Genomic DNA, 17,474 nt, shown 5'->3' on the forward strand with positions numbered 1-17,474 from the left:
TAAATGATCGGGACAGCTGCCATGTAAGAGAAATAACTTCAATTTAATATGAAGCAAAATGTTATTAAATATGAAAATATTTGAAATCAGAGTAGAAATTATATTACAGTTCCGAAGTGAGCTAAGTTGTGCCCAATGATAATTTTGAATAAGAATGTTGAGTAAGAAATGGGAAGAAACACCAGTTTCTTCCACATTTCTGCAGAAATGTGGCGTTTCCGTTCTTTTATAAGGACGAGATTTTAGGGTCCAATTTCACTAATGTGAGGTGCACAGGATTGCGAGCTGAGAGCCAAGCTTCGTAGTTGAAAAAACAATATAATTAGCAACTTGACGATATATTTAACTAAACGTTTCGATAAATATTAATCGAAGATGGTAATTATATTCAGATTTATTAATAACGGGTTTTATACCAAAGAATACATAGTAGGATTGAGAATAGTTGTTTCCATCGAAAACCAAATGAACTATACAACTGATGAGAAGCTGAATATCCGATCACTGCCCAAGAGGATGTTAGCCGTCCTTTAACCAATCGGCTTCCGATTAGAATTCCTCCAATATGTATAACTGCAATTTTTAACAGGTAAACGAGTCTCATAATCTAAATTGAGACCAACAGCCTGCATATTGAACGCCTGAAATAGCTTGAATAAAAGATATGTAATCAGGTGTCGACCGTTATCTAACCATTAGCCAACCCAAGGTTTTAAATGAAAGATAATGTAAAACTTTGGGATTTTTAAGAGAATATTTATTCATTTGTTCATTTCTATATAATAATCCCACAAGTGAGAGGTTAGATCATCAACCTATAATAAATTAATACTGGGCATGGAAAAGAAGGAATTCAGAAGTTTTATATTCCTTGATTAACGCATAAGAACGGAAATTTTTCCAAAGGGCAACAGCATAAGGGATGAACAATACGAGAAATTTATTCTGTAATCTTGAAGTTGGACTAGGAAGGAGTGTCGAATATTTGAGGACATCACGAGATCCACCGAATTTAACAGAGAGCAGGAGAATTATTGATACCATTTCCGAAAATCTTTGGTTATTCAATTTATTTTTCAAAGGTGCATGGAAATTGAACGCCTTTGTAAGAATGAATGGCACGAAATGTATAATTCTTCAATGTAATTGATCATTTCTGCACGAAGTCATGTACGTTTAGGGAGCATGTAGTAGAGCCGTCCCATATAATGAAAATACTATTCAATGACTGAATTTATTGGTTTGTGTATTAATAATATAATGAGGAATATTCAGTAACTGTAATATATTTCTGACGAGAGAGGGAAAAAGATTTAAAAATATGCAATGTCATAAAGGAGTGGATACAAATCCTTTGATGTTTAACTGCCAATAAGCGAAACTTTAAGAACTAGAACTAAGATCTCTGAGTTTCACACCGAAAAACTATCTTCAAATCCAAGTGTAAGTAACCGCTTGGTAGTACAACACTAAATCATCTCGATGCAAAGGTGGAGCAAGTCCCTCACTATCCTTGATATTTTCTCATAATGTAAAACCACATCTCTTAGGGTATGTAATACTGTAATTACATTATGAAGAGAGGTCCCTCCCCAGAACGGTTTCAACCTTTTTTGAGGTCTCATCAATGAGCAGGTAGACCTGGAAGTTAACAAGGTTTAAGCGAAATGAACTTGCAGTTAAACATCGAGTGATTTGTATCCCCTTCATTATTATTAAGGTTGTCAGAAAAATAGCGAATTGGCTTTCAGAATAAGCAATGTCGTTTGGATATTTTGTTATGATCAAATTTAAGACTATGTAACACATAATATGTAATATATATTATATATTATGACTGTAATCTATCTATCTATATAAATAAATAAATAAATAAATAAATATATATATATTATATCTCATATATATATATGTATGTATTTATATATGAGATATATTATATCTCATATATAAATAAAATATTATAACAAATTAAATATAATAAATTATAATAACAGACTTCTAAACTTAAATTTACAAGTCTGTTATTATAATACCACAATGCTTTTATGTTTTTTTTTAATTTGTTTAAAAATAAATTTCACCACACCTGAAGAAGGCGTTTTGACGAAACGTGTGTTCGAATAAATTAATTTGTTACTTGGTTTCAGTCAGTCAAAGAGAGATGAATATACATAAGAATATTTGATGAAAAAGAAAAATAATTTTCAAATTATTAATATATATATAGGGTGGCTTAACTATTCTTAAGTGTTATGCCCTTTCTCCTCACACGTATTCCAGGTTTGTAAATATGATGATTCCATCAGCAGAAGCTGCAGTATTAAAGTAATGAAAAATTTACAACTTTTTAAGATGAAAGAGAAATTAGGAAACTCAACGATCCATAATATATCACTTGCTTTGTTAAAAAGAATAAAAATATTATGATATTCTCATTAAAATCTGGTTACATCTGGTGTCGTGGCTATCAGGTGAAAAGTGGTACTGTCAAGGAGACACTGAAAGATTTGTGATTTGTTTTCATTTATTAATTGTTTTCTTAGATTTAATTAAGATATTTTAATGTCTTCAATAATATATTAAAATTCTTTTAAATATATTTTTGCATTTTTTAGTGTAGTTTTTGTAATAAAATGTTTCATAATATAATTTCTGACAAATTATTAGTTTTTACTACTCTTACAAATGCCGCAGAAATTCATCGAAACAAGGCAGTGACTAAAGCTTAAGTTGCTACTAAGGAGAGCGTTTATTCTCAATAAAAACACTGCTGCAGTGATGGCAATAATTTTTCTGAGGATACCTTGACATAGAAATAGCTCGGTTAATATAAATATTACGATAACGAACAGGGAATTGGAAAAGGGTGAAAAACGTTTGTTTAAAATTCGACAGGAGAAGAAAAAGCATGAGAACAAGACCAGGCAGGAAATGCAGAACTTAGTAATCAAAATATTAATAACATGATAAGTCAGTTAATTTCTAAGAAAAAAGTGATAATATGGTATGGTGATAGCATAAAGTAACAATTACGAAGCTCCTCTGATCAGAAAGAGTGTCTTGTCCTTCCAAAATTCTAAATTCGTTTGTAATTATTCCAATTGTAACAAGGAGCGCCATCTATTAGCCAAACCTTCTTATAAAGAGGAACCTACAACTGCAGAACACTTATCGAATTTAATAATTGAATTATAATAAAGGAAATGCCAAAATTAAAGCTAATTAATAACAGAAATTGAATCATGGTGACAAATCGAAATGACCAGTCGTTCTTATTAAATTGTAATCGATTTATTATTTTTCCCTCCCCTCCTCCCAAAGCAAACGAATTCGAAATGCAACTCTCCAGTAAACAGACAGTTACACGAATGTAACTGCCGTAATACACCAAAAAATTTCACGTCGTAATCCTAACAACTCTTGCCTTTCCATCTCATTCGGTCCAGCGTCTTCCCCAACTGAATTCCTCCAACTTGTGCCCTCCTCTATTTATATTCCTCTTCCTCAGGAAGTTGGTCATTACACATTTCTCCTTCCGTCCCACATGTGCTGAAATCCAATCGATCGTGTGGGTCACTGAGGCCAGTTTTCACCGACCTGTCGCCCAAACTACAATGCAGTTTGGACCACTCAGCCATTCAAAATGAATGGCGGATTAAGCTCTGCACTGCGAAGCCATTGAACCATGGATGAAATCCCACCTTCACCCTCCCAGATTCTAACTATGAACAATATTGCCACATTCTCCATAGCAATGAGCTTCTGAATGTATTCTTTCGAAATATGTAAGGTGCATTGCGAAATTAAAGATTTATAGAACTTATTAATTCACCCAGTATATTTCTATGTCTTCATAATCCGCCGAGTGGGACAAATGCCTCTGTTGAGAGAGAATTTATAGTGGCTTCCCTCAGTTTCGTAATTATGACGCAATAATTGAAGGCATTACTTCTTTCTCAACTATAGTTTCTTGCATGGTATTGTTGGTGTTGTTATTGTTGATCGAGTTCTGCTTTAAGTTGGTAATTCACGTTTGATTTTTATAAATGCTTCACATAGTTTTGCCTAGGTGCCACCTTAAAAGAAATATATATATATATAAAAATAAGTAAAAAATGTAATTTATCAAGGAATAAAGTACATTTCGAAGATCGAAGAAGATCCTAACTCCTGCCGAATAGCAAGGGTGGATTATCATTTGTATTTACTGCCTTAATAAGAGGAACGCTGATTATTCTTACTCAAGTCACTTCCTTTAGTGGTAATAAGATGAAAAGTAGATGGATATTTTTGCGAAGAAGAAAATTTGATTATTATTTTGAAATCGCTGCCTGTGCAGACTGTTCCATTGTAGAAGATAGTTAGTTTGCCGAAGACGTTAGGCGATTTTTCTTTTAAATCGCTGCTTTAATTGGCAGTTCGATGGAAGAAGACAGTTGCTTTTGTCCGATACGAAATCTAATTTCCTCTTTTAAATCACTGTTTTTGATTCGTAGTTCTATGGAGAAAGAACTTCACAGAATAATTTAACAAATAAGATTTACTAACGTATTTTACAGTATTTAAATTTTGTATGTGATTTTCAGTATTGTTGTGTAATAAATATTATTTTTAAAGAAATATACATAAATGCATAGATTACACCTGCTTCCAATTTTCACTCACCAAGAGGTTAAAACCAAACTAATTTCATACCCTTTCTAGATTTGTAAGTATATGTTGTACATAAGTTCCATCTCTCCTCATCATCTATGTTCAACAGTCCGGGATAAATATTTGACACTGAAATTTGCAGCCACTCAATTGTATGTAGGTCTGAAGCTTTTCTCCTGAGCGCAAAAAAAAGGACCAAAGAACTTTCTTGTATGCAGATATCAACGCTTGTGTTAACTTTCCAGTAAATTTTAATTTCTGATAGCAACATACACAGAACTGCAAATTTCTGAACTACTAAAACTATACGATACTCGAATTGTCAATTCGTTATTACATAATTGCATTACAATATATCATTGAACATCTTATTAAATTAAACTGGATACGTGAATATTCATTTTCATTGAACTGACGCGATGTGTGGGGAGACCTAACTTGAAATCAAGTGAGCAAAATGAAAACCTCAATATATCAGAATGCTGCTTCGAGAGACTGCACTTCTGATCTTTCTCATACTTACAGGTAAGTTGCATCAAAACAGGAATATAAAGAGACAGGGTCCGACCGAATAGGATCGTTAATTGATAGTTTCTTATCTCTCTTACTTTTGTATATTGATTTTGGTCTTCTGGTTCTTGTGCCTGATTGGAGGGATCAGCTGAAATTAAATCATGTGAATTACTCAGGTTCTAGTGATAATTTAGAACCCTTAAAACAATGAAGGTTTCGTGTATAATTATTAGAGTACTTTCAGCATTATTAGTAAGCAAGCGTCCAGAACAAGACAGATATAGTTCTGTATATATTGCTGGAAGTTTTCAGAATTTTAAGCAAAGGGTTTCAGGAGATGCTTTGTCTCCGTGCAAATGAACTACGGCAAGTTTGTTTGTTTGCCAATGCAAATAAAAGAATAAATTATTGTCGCTGATTTTTCAACTGACAGACGTTACATTATTGGGTATCAGAATGCCACAAGAGGAAGAGTGTGCACTGTAACTTACAATTATTCCTGCGTGTTTTCATCCATTATCATTTCTGAACTTATAAGCACTTCAATTCCGAAGGTAAAATGAGATTTAACATGACATACTGTAATTTTGAATTTTTCTTTGATCTCGGATTGGAACCTACAATTCGTGTACATTTGTAAACATGTGTTTCTTTCAGGATGAAACTCTAAATAGATGCGTTTTAACATAGTAGCTTAAAGACCACACATGCTTCAGCTTATTTCTAATAAATTTGAGCACTTCTGTCAATTTCAATAGTTTCAAACGCAAACATTTCTTTCTGGACGTTTCTTGCAAAATGCTGATACATTTTGTGAACGTTTCATAAATAATAGTTTATACGTTGATGAGGAGTGAATATAACTTTTCTGCTGTCTGTTTGATAAACAGCAAAGTAAACTCTGGATCGTGACGTGATTGGTTGCCGACGTCATTGTTGGCATGGCTTCATGGGTTTGGAATGTTGGGAATTTCCCTGTGGTCATATGTGTCAACGGCTTCAGATGTTGTGTTTTCGTTCGCGTATGGAATTATGGGTGATGGTAGAGATAGGAATTGTGTCGTGGGTGTGTGTTGATTTCAGATGTAGATAAGTGACGTCATTTGTTATTTGTAAATAAAAGACGTCATTTGTTAGTTGTAAATAACTGACATCATTGTTTGAATGGAAAAGGGAGATATATTAAAGATAAGGAATCGTGTCGTGATTGGTGGACACTTCTGACAAGATCAATTTCAAGATAAGATAAGGAATCGTGACGTGAATGTTTGTTGTTATTGATTTTGGAATGTTTGGAATTTCGCTGGGCCCCCTTCTGTCAGAAACATCACGTGGTGTTTTGGTTTGGCTATAGAATAGTGGGCGATGTTTTTGAGATAAGATATCTTGGAATTTTCCCAGGGTGTCACACATCCGACATTGTTGTCATGTTTTGTTTGGTTGTCTAATGATGGGTGTACTAATTTCCAATATATTATGGGGTATTTCTTTCTTTCCTGTTAAAGGTGGGAATTCTTAGAGTATGTCGTGATGGCGGGTGTGATTAGATTTTCTGAATAATTTAATTATAATGGTGTCCTTAATCACACACACACACACACATTAGACATGAAAAGTCGTTAATGTATCTATGTTGGTACTTTAATATGTATCCTATGATTATTCTTATGAAAAAAAAAACTATTCAGTATTAGAATTATGCTTACCAAAAAACATATGAACAGTGATTATTGTATTACAATTATCAAATGTTAGGTTCAAGTTAAAAAAAAAACTCCCATTTCTTTCCAGAATGGGAACATCTTGGTACTATCTAGGTTTTCTGAATATTCCAAATTGTTGATTAACATATATTCAGAGAACACAAACACAACTCTGAAAAGACATTTCACTTTTTCATTATAGGTTACTGTGGCTAACATATATTCACACCACAAAACATACGAGTTGAAAGATATTTATGTAAATAACCAGAAAAGCTAGTGGACTACTTAATTTACATTTCTATCTGATTGGTTCTCTGTATTAATTCTTTCCCACTGCTACCCAACCTTGGTGGGAAAGTCTATGCACCGGTTTGTTTAGGATAAGTGTTATTTCCGGTTTAGAACCGGAAATAACACTTATCTCGTAGAATTCGTAGAACTTTTTTAGATAACAGTAAAGTTATCCAAGATGCCAGGATAGTTTCAGAAGAGCAGATGATGGTTGCCTACTCTTATATTTAAGGCACTAAGCCTGAAAATAGGAAAGGGAATTCTGTCCTCTCCTGATTTGTAGCTGCCTACGGCAGGATGAAGTTATACGAGGTCAAGAAACTTTCCAAAGACGGCTTTTATACACAGATACTGATTCAGTCCTTTTCAGTGAAAAACCGGGCGATTACTCACCGTCAATAACAACAAATATTCACATCACTATTCTTTATCTTATCTTGATATTCATCTTGTCAGAAGTGTCCACCAATCACGACACGAATCATTATCCTCTAATATATCCCCTTTCCATTCAAAACAATAACGTCACTTATTTACAACTAACAAATGATGTCACTTATTTACATCTAACAAATGATGTCACTTATCTACATCTCATAACAACAAACATTCATGTCACTATTCCTTATCTTATCTTGACCTTGATCTTGTCAGAAGTGTCCAGCAATCACGACACGATTCCTTATCTCTAATATATCTCCCTTTTCCATTCAAACAATGATGTCACTTATTTACAACTAACAAATGACGTCATTTATTTAAAAATCACAAAGGATGTCACTTATCTACATCTGAAAACAACACACACCCACGACACAATTCATTATCTCTACCATCACCCATAATTCCATACGCGAACCAAAACACAACAACTGAAGCCATTGACACATATGCAAACAGGGAAATTCCGAACATTCCAAACCCATGAAGCCACGCCAAAGAATGACGTCAGCAACCAATCAAGTCACGATTCCTTATCTTATCTTGATCTTGATCTTGTCAGAAGTGTCTCCCCTACTACTGTGTCACCACAATTGAAGAAGGTGTTTTGATGAAACATGTGTTCGAATTAATTAATTTGTTACATGGTTTCAGTCAGTCAAAGAGAGATGAATATAAATAAAATTATTTGATGAAAAAGAAAAATAATTTTGTAATTATGAATTCGCTTTTTCATTGTTAGGCCGAGAACCTTTCAGCCTCCCTATATATATATATATATATAAATATTTATATAATTCCATACGCGAATGGCTACATCTGAATGGCTGTCTAAGCGTGCAGAAATGAAGCGAATGGTTCACAGAATAAATATGCTTAAATATTATTCCTTTCTCCCTACACATATTCCAGTTTTGTAAATATGATGATTCCATTACCAGAAGATGCAGTATTTAAGTAATGAAAAATTTACAACTTTTTAAGACGAAAGAGAAATTAGGAAACTCAACGATCGATAATATATCACTTTCTTTGTAAAAGAATAAAAATATTATGATATTCTAATTAAAATCTGGTTATATCTGGTGTCGAGGCTATCAGGTGAAAAGTGGTACTCTAAAGGAGCCGTCGAAAGGTTTGTGATTTGTGTTGATTCATTAATTGTTTTCTTAGATTTAATTAAAATTTTAATTTCTTCAATAATATATGAAAAATGCATTTTTAATATATTTTTGCATTTTTCAGTGTAGTTATTGTACTAAAATGTTTCATAATATAATTTCTGACAATTTATTAGTTTTTACTACTCTTAAAAATACCGCGAAAAATTCGTCAAAACAAGGCAGTGACTAAAGCTAAAGTTGCTACTAAGGAGAGAGTTTATTCTGAACAAAAACCCTGCTGCAGTGATGGGAATAATTTATCTGAGGATACGTTGACATAGAAATAGCTCGGTTAAAATAAATTATTACGATATCGAACAGGGAATTGGAAAAGGTTGAAAAACGTTTGTTTAAACTTCAACAGGATAAGAAAAAGCTTGAGAACAAGAACTGGCAGGAAATACAAAACTTGGTAATCAAAATATTAATAACAACAAGAAAAGTCAGTTAATATCTAAGAAAAAAGTGATAATATGGTATGGTGACATAATATATCACTTTCTTTGTAAAAGAATAAAAATATTCAAAAAAAAATCCGCTAACTACTTTTTATTCCGGTATATGGGGAGTACGCGAGACCATTTAGCCTTGCGTAACTTTTTGGAGACTGAGAGGGGAGTTCAGTCTCCACTGGTACCAATCAGAGATAGATGGCCAAAGGTTATTACTCATTAAACAGTACACAGTGAAGAGAGACGGGCTCAAAAGTGCCACCATCTTGTGGTCCCTAACCCTAACACAATATATTTTTAATGTCTTCAAGAATGTGGGTTCTACGGTTGATTTCCTTGAGTTTACAGAAAAGAAAGACCCAAGGTTCCAGGAGGAAAAACCAGCTTGCCTGTGCCAGAGATCGACTATCTCGAGAACAGGTTGTAAAAAGGCTTAGAAAAATTTTCTCTAATCGCCGACTAGACTCGAAACGAAGTCGTCCTTCGTGCGGCCAAGCGCCGTGGTGTGCAAACGCTGTGTAGCTCAGTGGATCTGATGTTTTCACACCACGGCGCTTGGTCGCTGGAAGGGCGACTTGTTTTCGAGTCTAGTCGGCGAGTAGAAGAAATTTTTCTAAGCCTTTTTTCGACCAGTTCCCAGTTAGTCAATCTCTAGCATGGGCAAGTGGGTTTTCCCTCCCGGAAACTCGGGGTTTTCGCTCTGTAAACTCAAGAAAATCGATCGTAGAACCCACATTATTTCAGACATTAAAAAATATATTGTGTTAGGATTAGGGACCACGAGATGGCGGCACTAGTTTTGTGGTTCAGTTTGTCCAGGTCTTCTTTTGTCCAATCTATTATGCCAGCTTGTATCGGATCACTGGTATAGCCCAAGAGCTTGAGTTTAATCCATTTAGTTTTGCTTTCAGAATATTTGTAACTCTTTTGGTGTATTCTAATGCTGCCTATTGTTAACGTTCGAGTGGAGAATATCATTGGCTTCTAATATTCCTAGGCATTTATAGTGTTTTTCAACTGAAATTGCTTTTATATATTTCTCTTGAAGAAAATTAAAACTGCTAATGTCATTAATTTTTCCTCGTTTAATAGATAAGATTGCGCATTTATCTAAAACAAATTCCATTTTGATGTCCTAACTGAAAATATGAACTGTGTTCAATAAAGAGTCTATTTGCCTGTTCGATTTTCAATATAACTTCAAGTTATCCATATACAACAGATGGGAAATTTTAATATTACATTTAGGAATTTCATATTCAGGTTTTGTTTTCTACAGAATCATAGACAAAGGTATCAAAGAAATGATGAAGAGCAATGGTGTTAAGGAACCACCTTGGAAAATTCAACGTTTAATGCTGATATCTCCAAATTGTTCATTATTCACTATTAAAGTTGTTTCCCATGTTTTTATAGCAGCAGCCAGAAACGAAGATATGTTTTTGCTAATTCCAAATATTTTTAAGATCCAGGAGAGTGGTCGGGAATCAAATGCTTTCTTGTAGTCTTTGCATGCAATGTTTAAGTTACTTTTTCTTCTTTTTGGGTTTCTGAGAATCATTTTATTAATACGTATTTGGTCTCTTGTGCCTCTAGATTTTGAAAATTCCTATTTTGTTCAATTGGATAAATCTGATTATCTGATAAGTACTGGTATATGGAATTTGCTATGATTGCAGTGAACAGCTTAAGCATAGTTGGTAGGTGTGTTATTGGACAATAGTTACTTGGGTCTGCACCCTTAATCTTATCTTTCATGAAGAGAAAAGTGCGCCCAGATATCATCCAGTCTTCCACTGAGCCTGACTGCAACAAATAATTAAATTTTTCTGCCATTCGGTCGTGTAGACTGGTTAGATGTTTAAAACAAAATCCATGTAGTTCGTCTTTGCCAGGTGCACTCCAGTTTTTTAAATTTCTAGCTTGAGAACTGACCATTTCTTTACTGATAATGACATTGTGCATTTTAGTGATATGACATTTGTTTTTGTTTCATTTCTGAGTCTATTTCCTTAATACATGAAGGATCTTTATTGTGTTCAATAGGATTATCCCAGATTGACTTGAAAGATTTGAGTGTTTCTTCTTTTCCTGGTGAATGATAGTTTACATTTGTATTTCTCTGGAGAGACTGAATGAACTGACGTTGGTTCTGTCGAAATTGCGTATTTTATACATATTGTTTTATTCTTGCTTCATATCTCTTAATTTTCTCTGCAGTAGCTGTTATTCGGGGTTTAGGTCTTCGGTAACTTCAGTAATTGTTATATTGGCCAAATAATATGTGTTAATCATTTTATTTTTCATGTGATTATTTTTCAGTCGTCCTTCTTCAAAACCCTTTAAGTTGCTCAGATCAGCTCGAAGTTTGTTGACATTTCGTTCTAACCGGATTTTCCATGGTGTGTATTGTTTCATCCTCGGCTTTTGCTCTTTTGGTTTGCAAACAAGCTTGACTGAAATGATATAAGCTGTGTTGTAATAGGAGCTGATTTGTTTCCTTTATACTGATAGTTGTGATGATTTCAATCACAATCTAATTAATATCTGGTGTCGAGGCTATCAGGTGAAAAGAGGTACTGTCAGAGAGCAGCTGAAAGATTTGTGATTTTTGTTGATTTATAAATTGTTTTCTTAGATTTAATTGTGCATTTCTAATATATTATTGCAGCCTTTTAGTGTAGTTATTGTACTAAAGTGTTTCATAATATAATTTCAGACAAACTATTAGTTTTTACTACTCTTAAAAATGCCGACAAAAATTCGCCCATGCAAGGCAGTGACTAAAGCTAAAGTTGCTACTAAGGAGAGCGTTTATTGTGAACAAAAACACTGCTGCATTGATGATAATAATTTATCTCTGGACATGTTGACATTAGAAATAGGTCGGTTGAAATAAATTATTAGGAAATCGAACAGGGAATTGGAAAAACCTTTGTTTAAACTTCGACAGGATACGAAAAAGCATGAGAACAAGAAAAGGCAGGAAATATAGAACTTGGTAATCAAAATATTAATAACAACAAGATAAGTCAGTTAATATGTAAGAAAAAAGTGATAATATGGTAGGGTGACGCAATTTTAAAATTTGCGCTTTCCGAGAGAGTCACCACTTCTTGTTTCCCGCAAGCGAAAATTAAAAATATGACAAACGTAATTGATAACCGAAAATAGAAATGTAAAAGAAATGGTAGTGCTGGTAGGTGCTAATAATTTAAGTGGTGAAAAAACATATTATGAGATAAGATATGAAAGGTCTGTAGGATGAAGCGAGAAATAAATGTGAAAGAATAAAAATTGTAGGATTACTACCTAGATATGATAGTACTGAGTTAAGAAGGAGGGCGTTGATAGCAAATGATTTCATGCGCAGGCTATGTATAAAATAGGATGGGCGTATGTCGATTTGTGGTGTGTGTTTGATAGTAGAAAAGATTTGTATAGGAATGATGGCCTGCACTTGAATTCATTTGGCATATGACACCTGAAGAAATTACTTCTTGGGGTGAGACTTAATGGGTTCGGACGTTTTAAGTTTGTGTAGGGAGGGAAAAGAGAAAATTCTATTGTATATTTAATTATGAGAATAGGCTCGGTCCTAATTTATCATGTCTATGCACAAATGCCAGGAGCATTAGAAACGAAGCGGTTCAGTTTGTTGCTTTATTGAATACGATGTTGCCTAAGATTGAGTAAGTGGGATCGAGTGTAACGGTGTACTATTTTTAGGAATGAGAGAAGAGATAGGAGAGGAGAAGGAGAGCTTCTAATGATATCAGATGACCTAAGTGCAGTTAGAGTAGAAATAAAAGAATACAATGAAGATAACAATGTCCCATATTATTATTGAAACATTTATTGAATTATTTTTCTCTTTTTTTACTATTCTTATTATTGGGTCATAGCATAAAGCAACAATTACGAAGCTCCTCTGATCAGAAAGAGTGTGTTGTCCTTCCAAAATTCCGAATTGGTTTGTAATTATTCCAATTGTAACAAGGAGCGCCATCTATTAGCCAAACCTTCTTTTAAAGAGGAAACTACAACTGCAGAACACTAAATAATTATTGAATTTAATAATTGAATTATAATAACGGAAATGCCAAAATTAAAGCTAATTAATAACAGAAATTGAATCATGGTGACAAATCGAAATGACCAGTCGTTCTTATTAAATTGATAATCGATTTATTATTTTTCCCTCCCCACCTCCCAAAGCAAACGAATTCGAAATGCAACTCTCCAGTAAACAGACAGTTACACGAATGTAACTGCCGTAATACACCAAAAAATTTCACGTCGTAATTCTAACTCTTGCCTTTCCATCTCATTCGGTCCAGAGTTTTCCCCAACTGAATTCCTCCAACTTGTGCCCTCCTCTATATATTTACTTCCTCTTCCTCCGGAAGTTGGTCATTACACATTTCTCCTTCCGTCCCACATGTGCTGAAATCCAATCGATCGTGAGGGTCACTGAGGCCAGTTTTCACCGACCTGACGCCAAACTACAATGCAGTTTGAAACACTCAGCCATTCAAAATGAATGGCGGATTAAGCTCTGCACTGCGAAGCCATTGAACCATGGATGAAATCCCACCTTCACCCTCCCAGATTCTAACTGTGACCAATATTGCCACATTCTCCATAGCAATGAGCTTCTGAATGTATTCTTTCGAAATATGTAAGGTGCATTGAGAAATTAAAGATTTATATAACTTCTTAATTCACCCAGTATATTTCTATGTCTTCATAATCCGCCGAATCGTTAAAATGCCTCTGTTGAGAGAGAATTTATAGTGGCTTCCCTCAGTTTCATCATTATGATGCAATAATTGAAGGCATTACTTCTTTTTCAACTATAGTTTCTTGCATGGTATTGTTGTTGTTGTTGTTATTGTTGATCTAGTTCTGCTTTAAGTTGGTAATTTACGTTTGATATTTATAGATGTTTCACATAGTTTTGCCTAGGTGCCACCTTAAAAGAAATGTATATATAAAAATATGTAAAAAAATGTAGTTTATTAAGAAATAAAGTACATTTCGAAGATCGAAGAAGATCGTACCTCCTGCCGAATAGCAAGGGTGGATAATCATTTGTATTCACTGCCTTAATAAGAGGAAGGGTGATTATTCTTACTCAAGTCACTTCCTTTAGTGGTAGTAAGATGAAAAGTAGATGGATATTTTTGCCGAAGAGGAAAGTTAGATTATACTTTTGAAATAGCTGCCTTTGCTGGCTGTTCCATTCTAGAAGAGAGTTAGTTTGCCGAAGACGTAAGGCGATTTTTCTTTTAAATCACTGCTTTAATTGGCAGTTCGATGGAAGATGACAGTTGCTTTTGCCCGATACGAATTCTGATTTACCTCTTTTAAATCACTGTTTTTGATTCACAGTTCTTTGGAGAAAGAACTTCACAGAATAATTTAACAAATAAGATTTACTAAATTATTTTACAGTATTTAAATTTTGTATGTGTATTTTTAATATTGTTGTATAATAAATATTATTTTTAAAATAAATGCATAGATTACACCTGCTTCCAATTTTGACTCACGAAGAGGTTAAAACCAAAGTAATTTCATACCCTTTCTATATTTGTAAGTATATGTTGCACATAAGTTCAATCTCTGCTCATCATCTATGTTCAACAGTCCGGGATAAATATTTAACACTGAAATTTGCACCCACTCAATTGTATGTAGGTCTGAAGCTTTTCTCCTGAGCGCAATAAAAAGGACCAAAGAACTTTCTTATATGCAGATATCAACGCTTGTGTTAACTTTCCAGTAAATTTTAATTTCTGATAGCAACGTACACAGAACTGCAATTTCCTGAACTACCAAACTATAAGATACTCAAATTGTCCATTCGTTATTACATTATTGCATTACAACGTCATTGAAAATCTTATTAAATTAAACTGGATATGTGAATATTCATTTTCATTGAACTGACGCGATGTGTGCGGAGACCTAACTTGAAATCAAGTGAGCAAAATGAAAACCTCAATATACCAGAATGCCTGCTTCGAGAGACTCCACTTCTGATCTGTCTCATATTTACAGGTAAGTCGCATCGAAACAGGAATATAAAGAGACAGGGTCCGACGGAATAGGATCGTTAATTGATACAGTTTCTTATCTCTCTTACTTTTGTATATTGATTTTGGTCTTCTGGTTCTTGTGCCTGATTGGAGGGATGTAAATCCGAACTTTCTGTGAGAAAATGTACAGACCCCTTCCCATGATCCCTGTCAATTCAGTTGCAAGCAAATCGAGTGAATTACTGAGGTGCGAGTGATAATTTAGAACCCTTAAAACAATGAGGGTTTCGTTTATAATTATTAGAATTCCTGCAGCATTATCTGTAAGCAAGCGCCCAGAACAAGACAGATATATATTTCTGTATATATTGCTGGAAGTTTTCAGAATTTTAAGCGAAGGGTTTCAGGTGATGCTTTGTCTCCGTGAAAAAGAACTACGGCAAGTTTGTTTGTTTTCAATGCAAATAAAAGAATAAATTATTGTCGCTGATTTTTCAACTGACAGACGTTACATTATTGGGTATCAGAATGCCACAAGAGGAAGAGTGTGCACTGTAACTTACAATTATTCCTGCGTGTTTCCATCCATTATCATTTCTGAACTTATCAGCACTTGAATTCCGAAGGTAAAATGAGATTTAATATGACATACTGTAATTTTGAATTTTTCTTTGATCTCGGATTAGAACCTACAATTCGTGTACATTTGTAAACATGCGTTTCTTTCAGGATGAAACTCTAAATAGATGCTTATTAATATAGTAGCTTAAAGACAACACATGCTTCAGCTTATTTCTAATAAATTTGAGTACCTCAGTAAATTTCAGTAGTTTCAAACGCAAACATTTCTTTCTTTCTTTCTTGCAAAATGCTGATACATTTTGTGAACGTTTCATAAATAATAGTTTATACGTTGATGGGGAGTGAATATAACTTTTCTGCTGTCTGTTTGATAAACAGCAAAGTAAACTCAGCGAAGCATGCAAATTAATAGGCATGTAAAGCAACACATTGCCTTTTTAAGTGATAGGAGTTTTTTTCTGCTCAATTATGGATGGATTCAGATACTACTCAAGTGTTTGAAGAAATTGTGTACTCTACATAAATATCATTTCAATGCACATTATAAACTTCCTGAAAGAACTCACTCTGTTGGAATGTTTATACAACTTCATTAAAATAAATGATCGGGACAGCTGCCATGTAAGAGAAATAACTTTAATTTAATATGAAGCAAAATGTTATTAAATTTGAAAATATTTGAAATCAGAGTAGAAATTATATTACAGTTCCGAAGTGAGCGAAGTTGTGCCCAATGATAATTTTGAATAAGAATGTTGAGTAAGAAATGGGAAGAAACACCAGTTTCTTCCACATTTCTGCAGGATGTAATGAACAAGTTCATTATCAATTAGTTTGGCGTAGAATGAATGAATGATCAGAAAAGCGTGAATAACCAACTTTTTAAATATTTATGTGGCGTTTCTGTTCTTTTATAAGGACGAGGTTTTAGGGTCCAATTTCACTAATGTGGTGCACAGGATTGCGAGCTGAGAACTAAACTTCGTAGTTGAAAAAACAATATAATTAGCAACTTGAAGATATATTTAAATAAACGTTTGGTTAAATATTAATCGAAGATGGAAATTATATTTAGATTTATTAATAACGGGTGTTATACCATACCTAGTACGATTGAGAACAGTTGTTTCCATCGAAAATCAAATGAACTACACAACTGATGAGAAGCTGAATATCCGATCACTGCCCAAGAGAATGATAGCCGTCCTTTAACCAATAGGCTTCCGATTAGAATTCCTCCCATATTTATAACTGCAATTTTTTAAGAGGTGAAGGAGTTTCATAATCTAAAATGAGACCAATAGCCTGCTTATTGAACGCCTGAAATAGCTTGAATAAAAGATATATAATCAGGAATCGAAGGTTATCTAACCATTAGCCAACCCAAGGTTTTAAATGAAGGATAATGTATAACTTTGGGATTTGTAAGAGAAAATATTTATTCCTTTGTTCATTTTTATGTGATAATCCCACAAGTGAGAGGTTAGATCGTCAACCTATAAGAAATTAATACTGGGCATGGAAAAGAAGAAATTCAGAAGATTTATATTCCTTGGTTAACGCATAAGAACGGAAATTTTTCCAAAGGGCAACAGCATAAGGGATGACCAATACGAGAAATTTATT

This window comes from Typopeltis vanoorti, chromosome 9, assembly GCF_054136105.1.
Source record: "Typopeltis vanoorti isolate ZY-2024b chromosome 9, IOZ_Tvanoo_1.0, whole genome shotgun sequence".
NCBI classification, from domain to species: Eukaryota; Metazoa; Arthropoda; class Arachnida; order Uropygi; family Thelyphonidae; genus Typopeltis; species Typopeltis vanoorti.